Source organism: Emydura macquarii, unplaced genomic scaffold (genome assembly GCF_026122565.2).
Source record: "Emydura macquarii macquarii isolate MOO-44397 ecotype Brisbane River unplaced genomic scaffold, CSIRO-AGI_Emac_v2 contig_1146, whole genome shotgun sequence".
Lineage (NCBI taxonomy): Eukaryota > Metazoa > Chordata > Testudines > Chelidae > Emydura > Emydura macquarii.
In genome coordinates, this window is record NW_027131283.1 from 21,133,511 (window position 1) to 21,146,406 (window position 12,896).

The 12,896-nt window shown below is 43.8% G+C and overlaps 1 protein-coding gene across 1 annotated transcript in view; it reads left to right on the forward strand.

Annotated features, from left to right (window-relative positions):
- Positions 1 to 264: 264 nt before the first annotated feature.
- The window catches only part of TMEM200A (transmembrane protein 200A), a 74,853-nt gene continuing 62,221 nt past the window's right edge, over positions 265 to 12,896 (forward strand). The window contains exon 1 of the mRNA XM_067546736.1: positions 265 to 948. The gene's annotated coding sequence lies outside the window, so the exon portion shown is untranslated. The remainder of the gene's footprint in view (positions 949 to 12,896) is intronic.

The window sequence follows — 12,896 nt, forward strand, 5'->3', positions numbered from 1 at the left end:
CGATGTCCCCCCCCTCCCCGGGATCTGTGTGCTTAGCCCCGTCCCTGGGCGGGGGTCCTGTGTGTTCCCGGCCCTCTCGGAGCGTTGGCCTCGCCCTTATCCCTTGCCAAGGGCTGTGGGAGTTGCTCGCTGCCCCCAGCAAGGCGCTTTGTTCCTCTCCCTCCCGTAGGCTCCGTGCCCGCCTCTGGCCGGCTGCACCCGCAGCCCTCCTTCGGCCGGCGCTTTGGGGTCGTTTCTGCGGAGACGGGTGCCAGGCCAGCCAGGCGGGGCGGTGGGACGCGAAACTTAGCAGCAGCAGCAGCGGGCTGTGCCGCGCTGGGTGGCGTGCGCCCGGGGGGAGGGGCCGCCCCGTCTGCCCCCCGGCCCGCTGCGCGCCAAGGAAGGCGGCGGGCGGGCGTGGCCGGGCTCCAGCTGCCTCCCCGGGACGCCGCGCGCCCGGCTGCGTTCGCGGGACTTCCCGCGGGGCTGGGGCGGCGCCGTCAGCCTTGCAGCCGGGCGCTGAAAACTTTCCCGCTTGTCTCTCCCGCTGACACAGAGAGAGAGAGCACATCCCCGGCTGCGGCCAGGAGGCGCCCTCGGGGCCGGCCGGCTCGGGCTGTGGTCCAAGGACCCGGGGCCATGGCGTCTCCTCACTACCCCGGCATGAGCAGGGGGCAGCAACCTCTGGCCGCGGTGCCAGCGCCAGCAGCTCCCGGCCGGCGAGCCGCCTCCTCTGGCCAGGAATAAGCGTCCTCCTGCCTTCGCTTCCACCCCGGCTCTCTCTGCCCGAGTCGCTCTGAGGATGATGCTGGGAAAGGGCCAAGCCACCGGCTGCCCAGCCCCCGCCTGAACCGCCCCCGCCTCTCTGAAGTAAGGCCGATGCCCCCCCGCAGGCGCCGAGCAGCCCCGGAGCTCTCCGCTTGAAGGCAAAGGAGCCGGAGCGGCTGAGACCTCGCACACTCACTGCAGGTATGGGATGGGGCGTGGGCTCTCTTAACTTCAATACTAAGCTTCTTCCCTCCCCCCCCCCGACTTCTTAACCCTGTCCAGAGAGCCATTTAGACACCCCGCCCCCCCCCCCAGTCAATCAGAAGTGACTTCGGAAGAGACAAGAGGCAGAAATCGTAGAGCCCACAGTGCTGGGAAGACGCGGGGTAGGGGGAACAACGCAGCGCTTGTTCTGCCAATTTGCAGAACTCCATACAGCTGGGGAGAAGGAAATAGACATCCTTTCCCCGCTGCACTAACCTGGGGCAGGAGAGGCGGCATGGTGGGAAGACTGAAATACCACTTTTTTTTTTTTGGTCCCCAAAATAGCCTCTCTACCTCCTAAATAGGATCGGTGGCATGGTGGAGGCTGCCGGGCTCCTTGCAGCTGCTACTCCCTCTTTTTTTGTGGTCTCCCAATTCTGAAATACTTCACAGGCTGCGATCGACTCATTGGCAGGAGTCGCTGGTGAGGAGTGGAATCAAAACGGTTGGGTTTTTCCCAAGTGTAGTTTGTGTTTATTTGTATTGAACTTCGATTTTTGTTTAGCTTTATGTTTGCTTTGATAGAAATGGTGGTGTACTGATTATTGGTGAGAGGCAGATGGAAACTACCAAAGGGACTGTGCTATTTTCTCACATCCATACATAACTGACTACTAAATCATTCATCAAGTAGACTGTAGACATAAACTTATTAGTAACAATATGCTCCTAAGGGAGACTACAGCTACAGTTTAGGGCTAGTAGATACTTCAAATTTCTTGGTAGACACAATAATGTACAATAGTTACCTAGAATTCAATCTGTATGTTGCTCTGCAGAATTTAAAACACTTATCTAACCAATATTTAGGACTGAAGAGGTTAATGTTTTCATTAATCAGTTATCACGCAATGTATTGATGATGCAGAATTATTGTGCATTCATTTAAATTATTGGCAAAGTATATTTTATTCAGCAGTTAAATATACAAAATAAGTGTCTTTACTCAACTGTGTGAAGAATGGCTAATTCCCTTAATTTGTCCTTTTGGTATAACACCAGTTGCAAAACAACCAGTTGCAACATGAGATAGACCTGCATTTTATTACTGTGCTTTTAAAGAATGAGGATTATGTTATTCAATAAAATTCTATCCTAAAAGGTTTCCTATTTTGTGATTTACCTTGGTTCTAGATAGATTGATACAGTAGTGCTTGTTCTCTCCTTTTGCTGTAAATAAAAGGCACTCCTGTACAGTGATGGGAGCCATATAAATACCTAGATAGAAGAAAAAAAACCCTCAGCTTTCTCCTTTAATTGTTTTTAAAATACTCTATGCAAAATGGAGAAACTTTAAAAGTAGCAAATTATGTTTTCATTATAAAGAAGCTCTAGCTGAATAATTTGGAAATACTGATACATTGTCTTAAGCTTGGAACATTTTAGTGTATGACTGTATTGCCAGTAGCATTTACTTGAGGAAAAAATACTTGTAGAGTGTAATTATGGGGCAATTAATCTTTTGTCCTGAGCAGAAAACAGCACTCCATACAGAGAGATAAGACGCCTTAGATAGATAGTAATTTGGAGAATAAAATTATATGTAATTTCTATGTTGTTGGCATAGAAACATATTTTACTTGTTGCTCTTTTGTTGGAGCCAGCATGATCCACCTGAAAATGCAATTTCGCGAAAGCGATACTGACTCACAGAGTTTAGTAAGATTACTTTACTTCTTGTATAGAAGTGAGCTACAACTGATGATTTTACCCATTATCATTTTGTCAGAATCCAAAGGTTATTTTATTTTCACTGAAAGCTCCATAATCAGATTAATACAGTAAAGCTTTAAGGCTTCAATCCTGCAAGGTGCTGAGCAGTCTAGTCTTGATCCAGCAAAGCATTTAACTGTGTACTGACCATTAAGTACATAAATAGTTCCAGGTTCATTCCCTACTGCTGACCTGTGGTGGGGTTTATTATTACATACACTCATAGTCCTGTTGATTTTAATGTAACTACTCGTTTAAGTGCTTTGGATCATGGCCAGAGTGCCCATTCTCTTGCAGGATCAAGTCCTAATTCACTGTATTCAGTTTCCATATCCTTGGATTTACATAGTAATATGATAGAGCATACTTGTTGCATACCACAGGAATCAGAATTAATGGGTAAAATGCTCTTGGTTCATTCATATGTCTCATAGGAAAAAAAGGGGAAAATCAATAGTTAGTTTAGGGAAAAGAAGAGACAAATTTATGGAACAACCAATGGAGACAGCTACTAACTGTAGCTTATTCATTTGGAACCAACATCAGAAATTTTTTACTCAGATAAAATTCCCATTGAAGTTAATGAATCTAGATGAAAGTGTGATATACAAAAAGGGAGAATAAAAGGTTACTGTCTGGCAAAGTTGGCTATTTTAAGATCACTTTGTTTTTTGTACAGGAGTCAATAGGAGTTTTGCTTGAGTAAGGACTGAGGACTTGGCTGAAATGAGAACCTGATGTAATTGTTAGTAGTAATATTTTGGTGTCATACATGTTGTTTTAAACCTTCTGATGTATTTTGTAAGCAGTGTAGTTATTTTATTCAGTAAAGGCTCGGTCCTGCCCCACTGAAGACACCAGGAGTCTTGCCATTAACTGCAGTGGGAGCAGACTCCGATTCTAGGTTGCATACAACTCTAGTCTCCCCTGTTAAGATTTGTGGTTGCTTTTTTGTTGTTGTATTAAACAAAGAAAAGAAAGAACAAACCGAGCTAACCAGAAAAATAGTAGTGGTGGTTGGTGGTGGGGAGTGGGTGGGGAGGGAAGAAATGATTAATCACGTAACCAATGTTTATATATTTTAAAGTAACTATTTAATATTTATATTATAGCAGGTCCTAATGAGGTTTGGAGCCCTTTTGTGCTAGGTGTTGTACAAACACATACAAAAGCATAATCCTTGCCCCAAAGAGTTTATAATCTAAGGCCTTGATCCTGAAATCAGATTTGTATGAGTGGACTTGTATGTCTACATGGAACAGCATCAGGGTTTAAATCTGGATATTTTATGGGATAGAAAAGAATAGTTAGAAATTTACTATCCTTATTATTATAATACAGCTGTGACTTTGTCATCCACACTGTGTGAATAACTGTATGACTGACTCTGAATGACTAATAAAAGTTAAAACACAAAAATATCAGTCAGAAATCTATATATTTCTAAAAGAATAGTATGTATTTTAAAAACAAAATAATTTAATAGTTATTGTTTTGTTTTTATCATTTGGGTGGCATTCTTTAAGATGATTAGAAATGTAGCTACTGTCTAAATTTCCTTTGTTAATGAATACTCTGTATGTCTCATGCTTTGTTATAAAATAAAAAAAAATATTTAGGAGAAAATTTCAACTGTTCATTAAGGACAAAACTCCCTCTATCCAAATAATGCCTGAGTAATTAGGCTTTGTGCATGTGGACCATTGAGATCATGTGCAGACTGCATTGTTGTATAAACTGGTTGAGTGGCAAGCACCTCTTGTGATACATTTTATTGATTTCCAGATGGCTTTTGACATTATACACAAAAACAGTCTTTGGAAAATCATGCAATACTGTGGAATAGCAGAAAAAATAATTAGAATTATCAAAGATCATATGATAATGCCAAATATGCAGCCAGAGATGGTGACAACATCAGCCAATGGTTTGTAGTGACAACTGGAGTAAGGCAAGGATGTGCTATGTCCCTACTACAGTTTGTATTGGTGATTGACTATGTCATCAGGGAAATAACCACAGAAGTCAACTGAGAGGAATTTTATAGGGAAATGATAACGCAGTTGGATGACCTCAATTTTGAGGATGACGTCTTGCTTAGTTCAACACATTGCTTAATAGAAGAAAAGACCTATCTTTTTGGCAGATAACAGCAATACAATCTGGTTTGTTCATCAGCAAGGGGAAGACAAAATATCCAGCTATCAATGTTCCAGAAATAACCATTAGACTGAATAAGAAACACTAGCAAAAGTAAATCATTTTATTTATTTAGAAAATGAGATGTGCAGTAATGATGACTATGCTAGAGGTCAAGCAACAAATATCAAAAGCAGCAAACTACTTTCATAAACTTGAAAAGATTTGGAAAAGTAGCCTGATTGGCACAGACTCAAAAATATAAATTTTTAACATCAGTATCATGTTTGTCCTCCTTTATGGAGCAGAGACATGGAAATTACCACAGAAATTGATAAGAAGATCTATTCGTTCCAAAGTAAATGCCTGCAGAAGATCTTCAGAGTCCACCAGAGAGAGTTTCTTAGTACACTGGAAATTCTAAGTAGAGCAAAACAATCTAAAATAGCAAATGTGGTATAAAAAAAATGAAAATGAACACACATAGGATATGCTTTAAGGATTCCACCAACACGACTTCTGTGGCAAGTGGTAAGATTTATCCACCTGGAAAGAGAGAAAGAGGGTGATCTAGAGAAACATTATGCAGAATAATAGAGAAAGAAACCAAATCCATCAACATGACACTCAGACGCCTGAACAAACCAGCAAAATGAATGGCGGAAACTGGTAGACGCCCTATGAAGCTGCAGGAGGAGAAAGAATGCAAGTGGAGTGCAGAATAGGTTGGACGGTTAAATCCTCCTCTACCTGGCATAATAGAGCGAGGCGCTGCAGAGACTTAGGATATGTCCACACTGCAAAGTGAAGTCGATTTACTTTAAATCAACTTTCACCTGCCGAATTTTAGAAGTCGCAGGAGCGTGATTATACCATGCTCCTTGTGCCAGGCTCTTGCATCTCCATTCGCCACGCTTGAGTTGACATTCAAAGCAGTGCACCTTGGGTAGTTATCCCATAGTGCAACAAGCCACAGAGGCCTTTGGGAAGATTGTCATCCTCCCATGATGCAATGTGCTCCCTCCCCCTCCCTTCCTGCCCCAAACAAACTGCAAATGCTTTTTTGTGCCGTTTTTCTATGCCACACACACACACCGTTGCTGGAGAGACATGGAGCTCGCTCAGCTCTGCACTATCATTGTGAGCATCACAAATACCTCGCGGCTTATCCTGCACTACTTTCAAAGGTGAGAGAGGAGCTACAGCACAGAAAATAGTGATGTTACTGAGGCTTCCCTGCTATAAGCCATAAAGCGGAACAATTCCTGATTGCTGCAGGCTGTCATGAATCATCTTCAGTTGGTGGAGCACTGGTTCTGGTCCCGGGAAACAAGCTCAGATTGGTGGGATCGCATTGTTATGAAGGTGTGGGATGATAAGTGGCTGCTGAACTTTCGTATGCGAAAGGCCCTTTCTTTGAACTTTGCGCGGAGCTGTCCCCAGCCCTGCAGCATGTGAATACCCGCTTGAGACCAGCTCTGACAGTGGAGAGGTGAGTGGCCATCACTCTGTGGAAGCTGGCAACCCCAGACTGCTACTGGTCAGTTTGGAATCAATGTGGAGTCAGTAAATCCACCGTGGGAGCTGCTGTAATGCAAGTGTGCAGGGTCATCAATAGGTTTCTGCTGCAAAGGGTAGTGACTTTGGGAAACGTGCAGGACATTGTGGACGGGTTTGCTGCAATGGGGTTTCCAAACTGTGGAGGGGCAATTGATGGCATGCATATCCCTATCCTAGCACCTGAGCACCTTGCTACAGAGTACATCCACTGGTAGGGATACTTTTCAATGTGTTACAGGCCCTTGTGGATCAGAGGGACCGTTTCACCAACGTCAATGTGGGGTGTTCTGGAAAGGTGCATGATGTGCGCATCTTTAGAAACTCTGGTCTGTTCAATAAGATGCAAGTGGGCACTTTCTTCCCTGACCAAAAAATAAATACTGGGGATGTTGAAATGCCAATAGTGATCTTGGGTAATCCTGGGTGCCCCTTGCTCCCTTGGTTAATGAAGCCCTACACCGGGCACCTGGACAGCAAGAAGGAGCGTTTCAATAACAGGCTCAGCAAGTGCAGAATGGTGGTTGAATGTGCATTTGGCCATTTAAAGGTCAGATGGAGGTGTCTCCTTACTAGCCTAGACATCAGTGAAACGAACATCCCATCTGTTATATCTGCGTTCTGTGTTCTTCATAATTTGTGTGAAACGACTTGAGAAAAGTTCCCCAGGGTTGGGCTGTGGAGGCTGATAGACTGGCTGCAAGTTTTGAGCAGCCAGATTCCAGCACTATGCTCAGAGCCAACCGTGGAGCGCTTCGCCTTCGGGGAGCATTGAAAAACTGGTTTTGCAATGAACCACAGTTATGTATGTGCTGTGCCTTTATTTCCCATCCCTTACCACAGCTACATCAGCACCCTCCCCTTCTTTCCCCACTCAAGCTGTGACTGAATAAATATACATGTTTTCTAATGCTGCAAAGTTTAATTAATGATCTGTTTTAATGCAGGGGGGAAGAAGGGCTAATTCATATTTTAAAGTGGCACTGTGCAAGCAACGTGGTTGCGTGCAGTTCCTAAAGGGGCCATCGCGTCCTTCTGCTCGCCTCCACCAGTGTAGAGTTCAGCACATACTACACCCTGCCTAGTCTCCTCCTGGAGCGCTTGGTGGTGGGGGCTGCTAACAAAGCATTAGGTGGCGGAGCATTTTGGAGGGGCTGCAGAGGGAGTCTGTCCTGCCATTGCTCTTCCTGAAGCTCCACTAGATGCCTGAGCATGTCGGACTGATCCCTCAATACGCAACTTCTCCTGTTGCGTGTCATACTCCTGCTCCCATGGAGATCTTCTGTGTTCCATGTCCATGTCTAGTTTTTCAGACAAAGACATCCTCCAGGCTCTGAGCTCTGTGTCAGCAGCCGCGAAGGCATTCATTAGTTTGCTGAACATGTCATCTCGTGATTTTTTTCCCCACTTCCTAATCTAAGAAAGTCTTTCAGCTGGAGTTCGGCAAGGGGGGCCGAAGGCAGAGATGTCTACTGTAAGAAAAGCAAAGCACTACTTTGCCATTGTTAGCGGACCCAAAGTAGTAAAGGAAATGTTACAATGTAAAAAGTACTCCCCTTCATGTTCACAAGGCTAAGCCAGACCCGCATTCCATTCTGTACATCTCGGAAGGGTAGGACTGGCATTACAGACATGGTAGGCAAGGGGCCCTTGCATCTGTTATAGAGAAGCTTCATTAGCACTAAAATCTACAATTGATTAAGGAGAGGGATCACTGGGCTCCCCTGTTACATGCAAAGGAACAGTTTGCAAGGAGGTGGGCAGAGCAGATCAGAGGACACTGCAGGTGAATTGTAGTGGCAGAAAGATTAGGGCAACCGTTGTATCTACCCACACTGTCCATTGCAAAGGTACTAGGACTAGGAAGGGATTTGGGGAGGTGCCCAGGAACCCTGACCATGACACAGGATCAAAACGGAGTGACTGTATAGGTCAGGTACTTTAAACTTGCGCCATCTTCCCTAGGTGACCATGTGTGATGTCAGTCTCCTGTGGGTAACGCAGGCGGAAAGGGAAGATTTGCTGCAAGCATCGGGGTACTGGGCTGACCCTTATCCTGCTATGCTGTGTTCCACCTTGATTCCTACTCATTTAATAGCAGCGTGGCGTGGAAAAGTGGTGGAAGAAATAAGGCTGCCCTTCCCAGAAACCTTTTGCAAAGGTTAACAGATTACCTCCATGAAAGTTTCCTTGAGATATCACGGAGGATTCCCGGAGCATACCGCTGCACATAAATAGTCTGTTCCAGAAGTAACCTTCCACTGACTTTTACCACCATCCAGTAAGACCCTCCCCTCCAAAAAAAAACCCCTCCTTTTAAGAAGCTGGATTAGGGACATAACCGCAAAAAAAAAAAAAAAAAGAAATTTCACACACACTCACCAGATGTGCCTTCCCTGGCATCTCGATCAGTCCTGCTGTCCTGTGTATGGCTAGGCTGCTCTGGGGGTAACGAATAGTTCCTGGCTCTCAGGGAGAATGGATACCCCGCTCTCCTGCACCCTGCTCTCCTCATCCTCCTCGTCCATAGAGTCCTCGTTCATCTTGGACTGGATTCTTCAGAGGTATCGATGCTGCGTGATGGCACAGTGGTGGGGTCACTGCCAAGAACTGCATGCAGCTCCTTGTAGAAGTGGTATGTTTTTGGCGAGGATCGAGAATGGCTGTTAGCTTCCCTAGCTTTCTGATATGCCCGCCTCAGCTCTTTGATCTTCATGTGACACTGCTGCACGTCCCTGTTGTGCCCCTTCTCTGGTTGACTGCAAGCTGGAGTGGGTTTGGGCCGTGCAGTCACCATGAGCAGTTCAGCTACAAAGCTCTCTCCATGCTGTCTACACTGGAAATGAAAATTCAAAATTTCCCAGGTCTTGAGGGGAGGAGCTATTTCCTGTGTACGTGGCCACGTTACAGCAAAGCGTGAATGTCCAGAGCGGTCACAGCGGGGCATTATGGGATACTTCCTGGAGGCCAATGGCGTTGATTTACATTTAAGCTCTGCCTACACTGAAACAAAATCGACCCGTGGAATTCGATTTAAGCACTACGCCACTTGCAGAGGTGGTTTTATTAGGTCGACTTTTATCGCGCTTTAAACTGACAGAACTAATGTGCCAGCGGATGCTTGTTGGAAATTAATCATTGTTTGTTTGCTGGAAGTGTGACCATTTTTCCCCAGTTAAAAGAAGTTAAAATTAATTAAAGTACTTTCCAAACCGTTTTGAGTGTTTTATGGGGAAATCATCTATCCATACTTTAGGGGGTCGTCGTAAGTGGTGTTACGTTGACCTCCATTGCCAGTGTAGACCAGGCCAGACTGTATGCAGCAGCTCCTCCCAGTTGTGCAGGCTGTTGTGCACCCTTCCTCTTTCTTTATATGGGGCTTAAGTGTTGCGGAGGGCCTTATGCTAGTCCCCCACACCATTAGTGTGAATTTCACTCATGGTACTGCAATTAACTGTCGTTCTGCAACTGTCATGGTACTGCAAGTAACTGTCATGGAAATATCCGTTTCCACATATGACAAAATTCAATAGATAGATGTACACATGTAGCTCTTATTCTCAGTCGACCTTGGTGGGAGCCACTCATGTGAACATGGCAGAAGTTGTCCTCAAAGCATTTGATCTGTATCATTCATTTAGCATAAATGAAATCAAGTTATTGTAACTGAATATTGTCACAGGATCAATGTCTCCTGCTTTGAATCTAAACCTCTTGGTTTTGCCTAAATGCCATGACTTTGGTATACATCTAGCAACAGGAGATGACTATCCTGTGTTTAATACTTTTTTTTTTTAATTAAAAAAGAACTACAGGCAACCTTCAATTCTCCATTGAAAGTAGGTACAACCGCTAATCAGAAGGAATCATGTGCACAGAGCAGTGATCCCGATTTATAGTGTTGTCTTTGCACAGCAAGAGTGTTGGGAGGAATGTGGTGAAAATAATACAGTTCTGTATAGAGAATTCTGTAATAATATAATCCTGCATAGAGAAGAAAGAAGAAGAATTTTTTCCTAAGTCCTTTTCTGATCCTTGCTACTCTGCCTTGGGGAAGAAGATTAATAATTTTTCTCTGTATCCATGCTCCCACTTGCAGAAGAGTATGTTAGAAAGGAGGAAAATTAAGTATTTGCTGCAGCAAAGGGCCAGTCAAGATAAATCCCACTTTCCCAGAGCTGGAGCCCTGGGGAGTAGGTATAGCTGCAACAGGATCCACTGATGTAGTAGAGGACCTAACATGAACCAAACAGAATGGGGTTTTAGAAAGTAGAGCAACAAAATACAATTTTTGGGGGAATATCTCTCTCAACCTCATGAGGCCTTTACCATGAGTAGCATTTCAGTCTCCAGATGTACATTCCCATCTATATTTCATTAGTATTATCCCTTGTTGGTCACACTTCCAGCAAACAATGATTAATTTCCATTTCCCCCCCGTTAAAAGAAGTTAAAATGAATTAAGTACTTTCCAAACTGTTTTTAGTGTTTTATGGGGCAATCCTGGCCCCACTAACATCAATACCAAAGCTTCCATTGACTTCAAAGGGGTCAGGATTTCACCCCTAGCATTTCATGTATGCATATTGACCAAATAAAATATTTTTCATATAACCTACTCATGAAAATATAAAAAATAACTGAAGCCACTTTCCATCACAACCAGTTAGTGGGGGAAACGAAAACAGAAAATTCTACTTTTATTAATTTGATGCTTCTGATCTGATGTTTCGTAAAAGAAGGGGGACTGAGCATCTCAAGGCTGCCACCTTGGATTTCCTCCATAGAAAGAGGGAGTCTGAGGTTGAGCTTTTACAATTTGTGTATATTGGTATTTGTGTTAGCATGCTTTTAAAGTGTGTGTTGCCTCCCCACATAGTGGCTAATGTTCATAAAGGAAAGCAACCTAATAGTGCCATCTGTTAATAGACTTACTTTTTTTAGCTCTGGTGATAGAGGTGTATGCTTTGATGTTGAAGGTCCCAGGTTAAAACACCACTGAAGACCCATGGTGGGATTTGTTGTATATATGCTCATATATACAATAAGAAACCAGGTTTCTTAGAATTTTTACAATGGCAGGTGTACGGATTCCTTCTAAACAGGAGGGGATTCAGAGAGTCATTTAACTATTTTTATAATCTATGTTTTTATTTGTTTAAATCATTATAAAAACAGATTAATTAGGAGGTCTTCTAAAAAAACTTCTCTTCTTTTACATTTGGTGTGTTATCACTATCACCAGAATGTGATTTCCCCTCCTGCCCTATTATGAGCCTGAATGCTTCCATATGATTGTCTCTGCTTATCTGTAAGCGGTAGATTATTACTCCAGAACAAGTTTATATCCAATTAATATTATCACTTAAAATTTACTAAATATTAAACTAAAAATACATAGTAAGATGCTTGCTCATTCTTCCAACAGCATGTATTTAAACTTATCTACTTGACCTGCATGGTGGATCTTTACCCATACTCATACTCTAAATAGTTCATTTTACCAGAGGTATTGCATGCTAAAACACATGGGCAGTATGACCAGAAGTTGAATATTGTCACAAGTCAGATGAATTTCCAATTCTTTTATTTCCATATTTAAAGTTCATCCATTATATGTTAGGGCTCAAAGCCTTAGAAACTACAGTACAGACAAGTGGCTCTCAAACTTTTTACAATCACGTCCCACTTTTATTAAAACAAATGAGCTCAAGTCCCACCTTCCCATCTGTTTGAGTAAATCAGTATTCATATATCACCACAGTAATTCCGAACTGCTAAAGCACATTTACCATTACAATTGCAATAGCTTTCACCTTGACATGTTTCAGTAATATGGATGAGCTTGTTTCTGTGTACATAACCCAACCCAGCTATAGAAAGATTGACCCAACTGATACTGTAGAGTGACCTGCAAAGTCCCCACTACTCTGGGGAGAACAGGGACTCAAGGGGAGATGTAATTACAGACCAGACGTTTAAGAGGAAACAGGCTCATTAGACACAACAAGGGGATACATATGCAAGGGATAACCAAAGCTCAAGAGAGCCCCCCATCTCCCCAGCTTGTCTTCTCCCAAATTCTGTCCTCTCAGTCCTCAGACTGTTCCTTCCAGGCTGTTCCATTTTTGCCTCCCTGCCAGCAAGGCCCTGAAACAGCTGGCTGTTTCCAGCTTCTCTTTCCACAGTAGCTCCACTGTGTTTGGACACCAGGAGGGGGAGTATTGGGAGTGGAGAAGAAACAGTTTTTCTGTCTTTAATGCTGGCAACAAAGTGCTGACCCCCTTGTCCCACTGGACGGGAGGAGTTACTACAGGGAAATACCTGCTCGGTTCCTGTAGCCTTGAGGGGTGCATGAGTTTTTAGTAGGAGCTGGGAAAAGCCGACAGGAAATATAACAGAATCCCAGGCAGTAATTTGCATTTTGTTATTTTCAAGACTACATGAAAAGACAAAGGTTTCAAGCCCCATCCAGA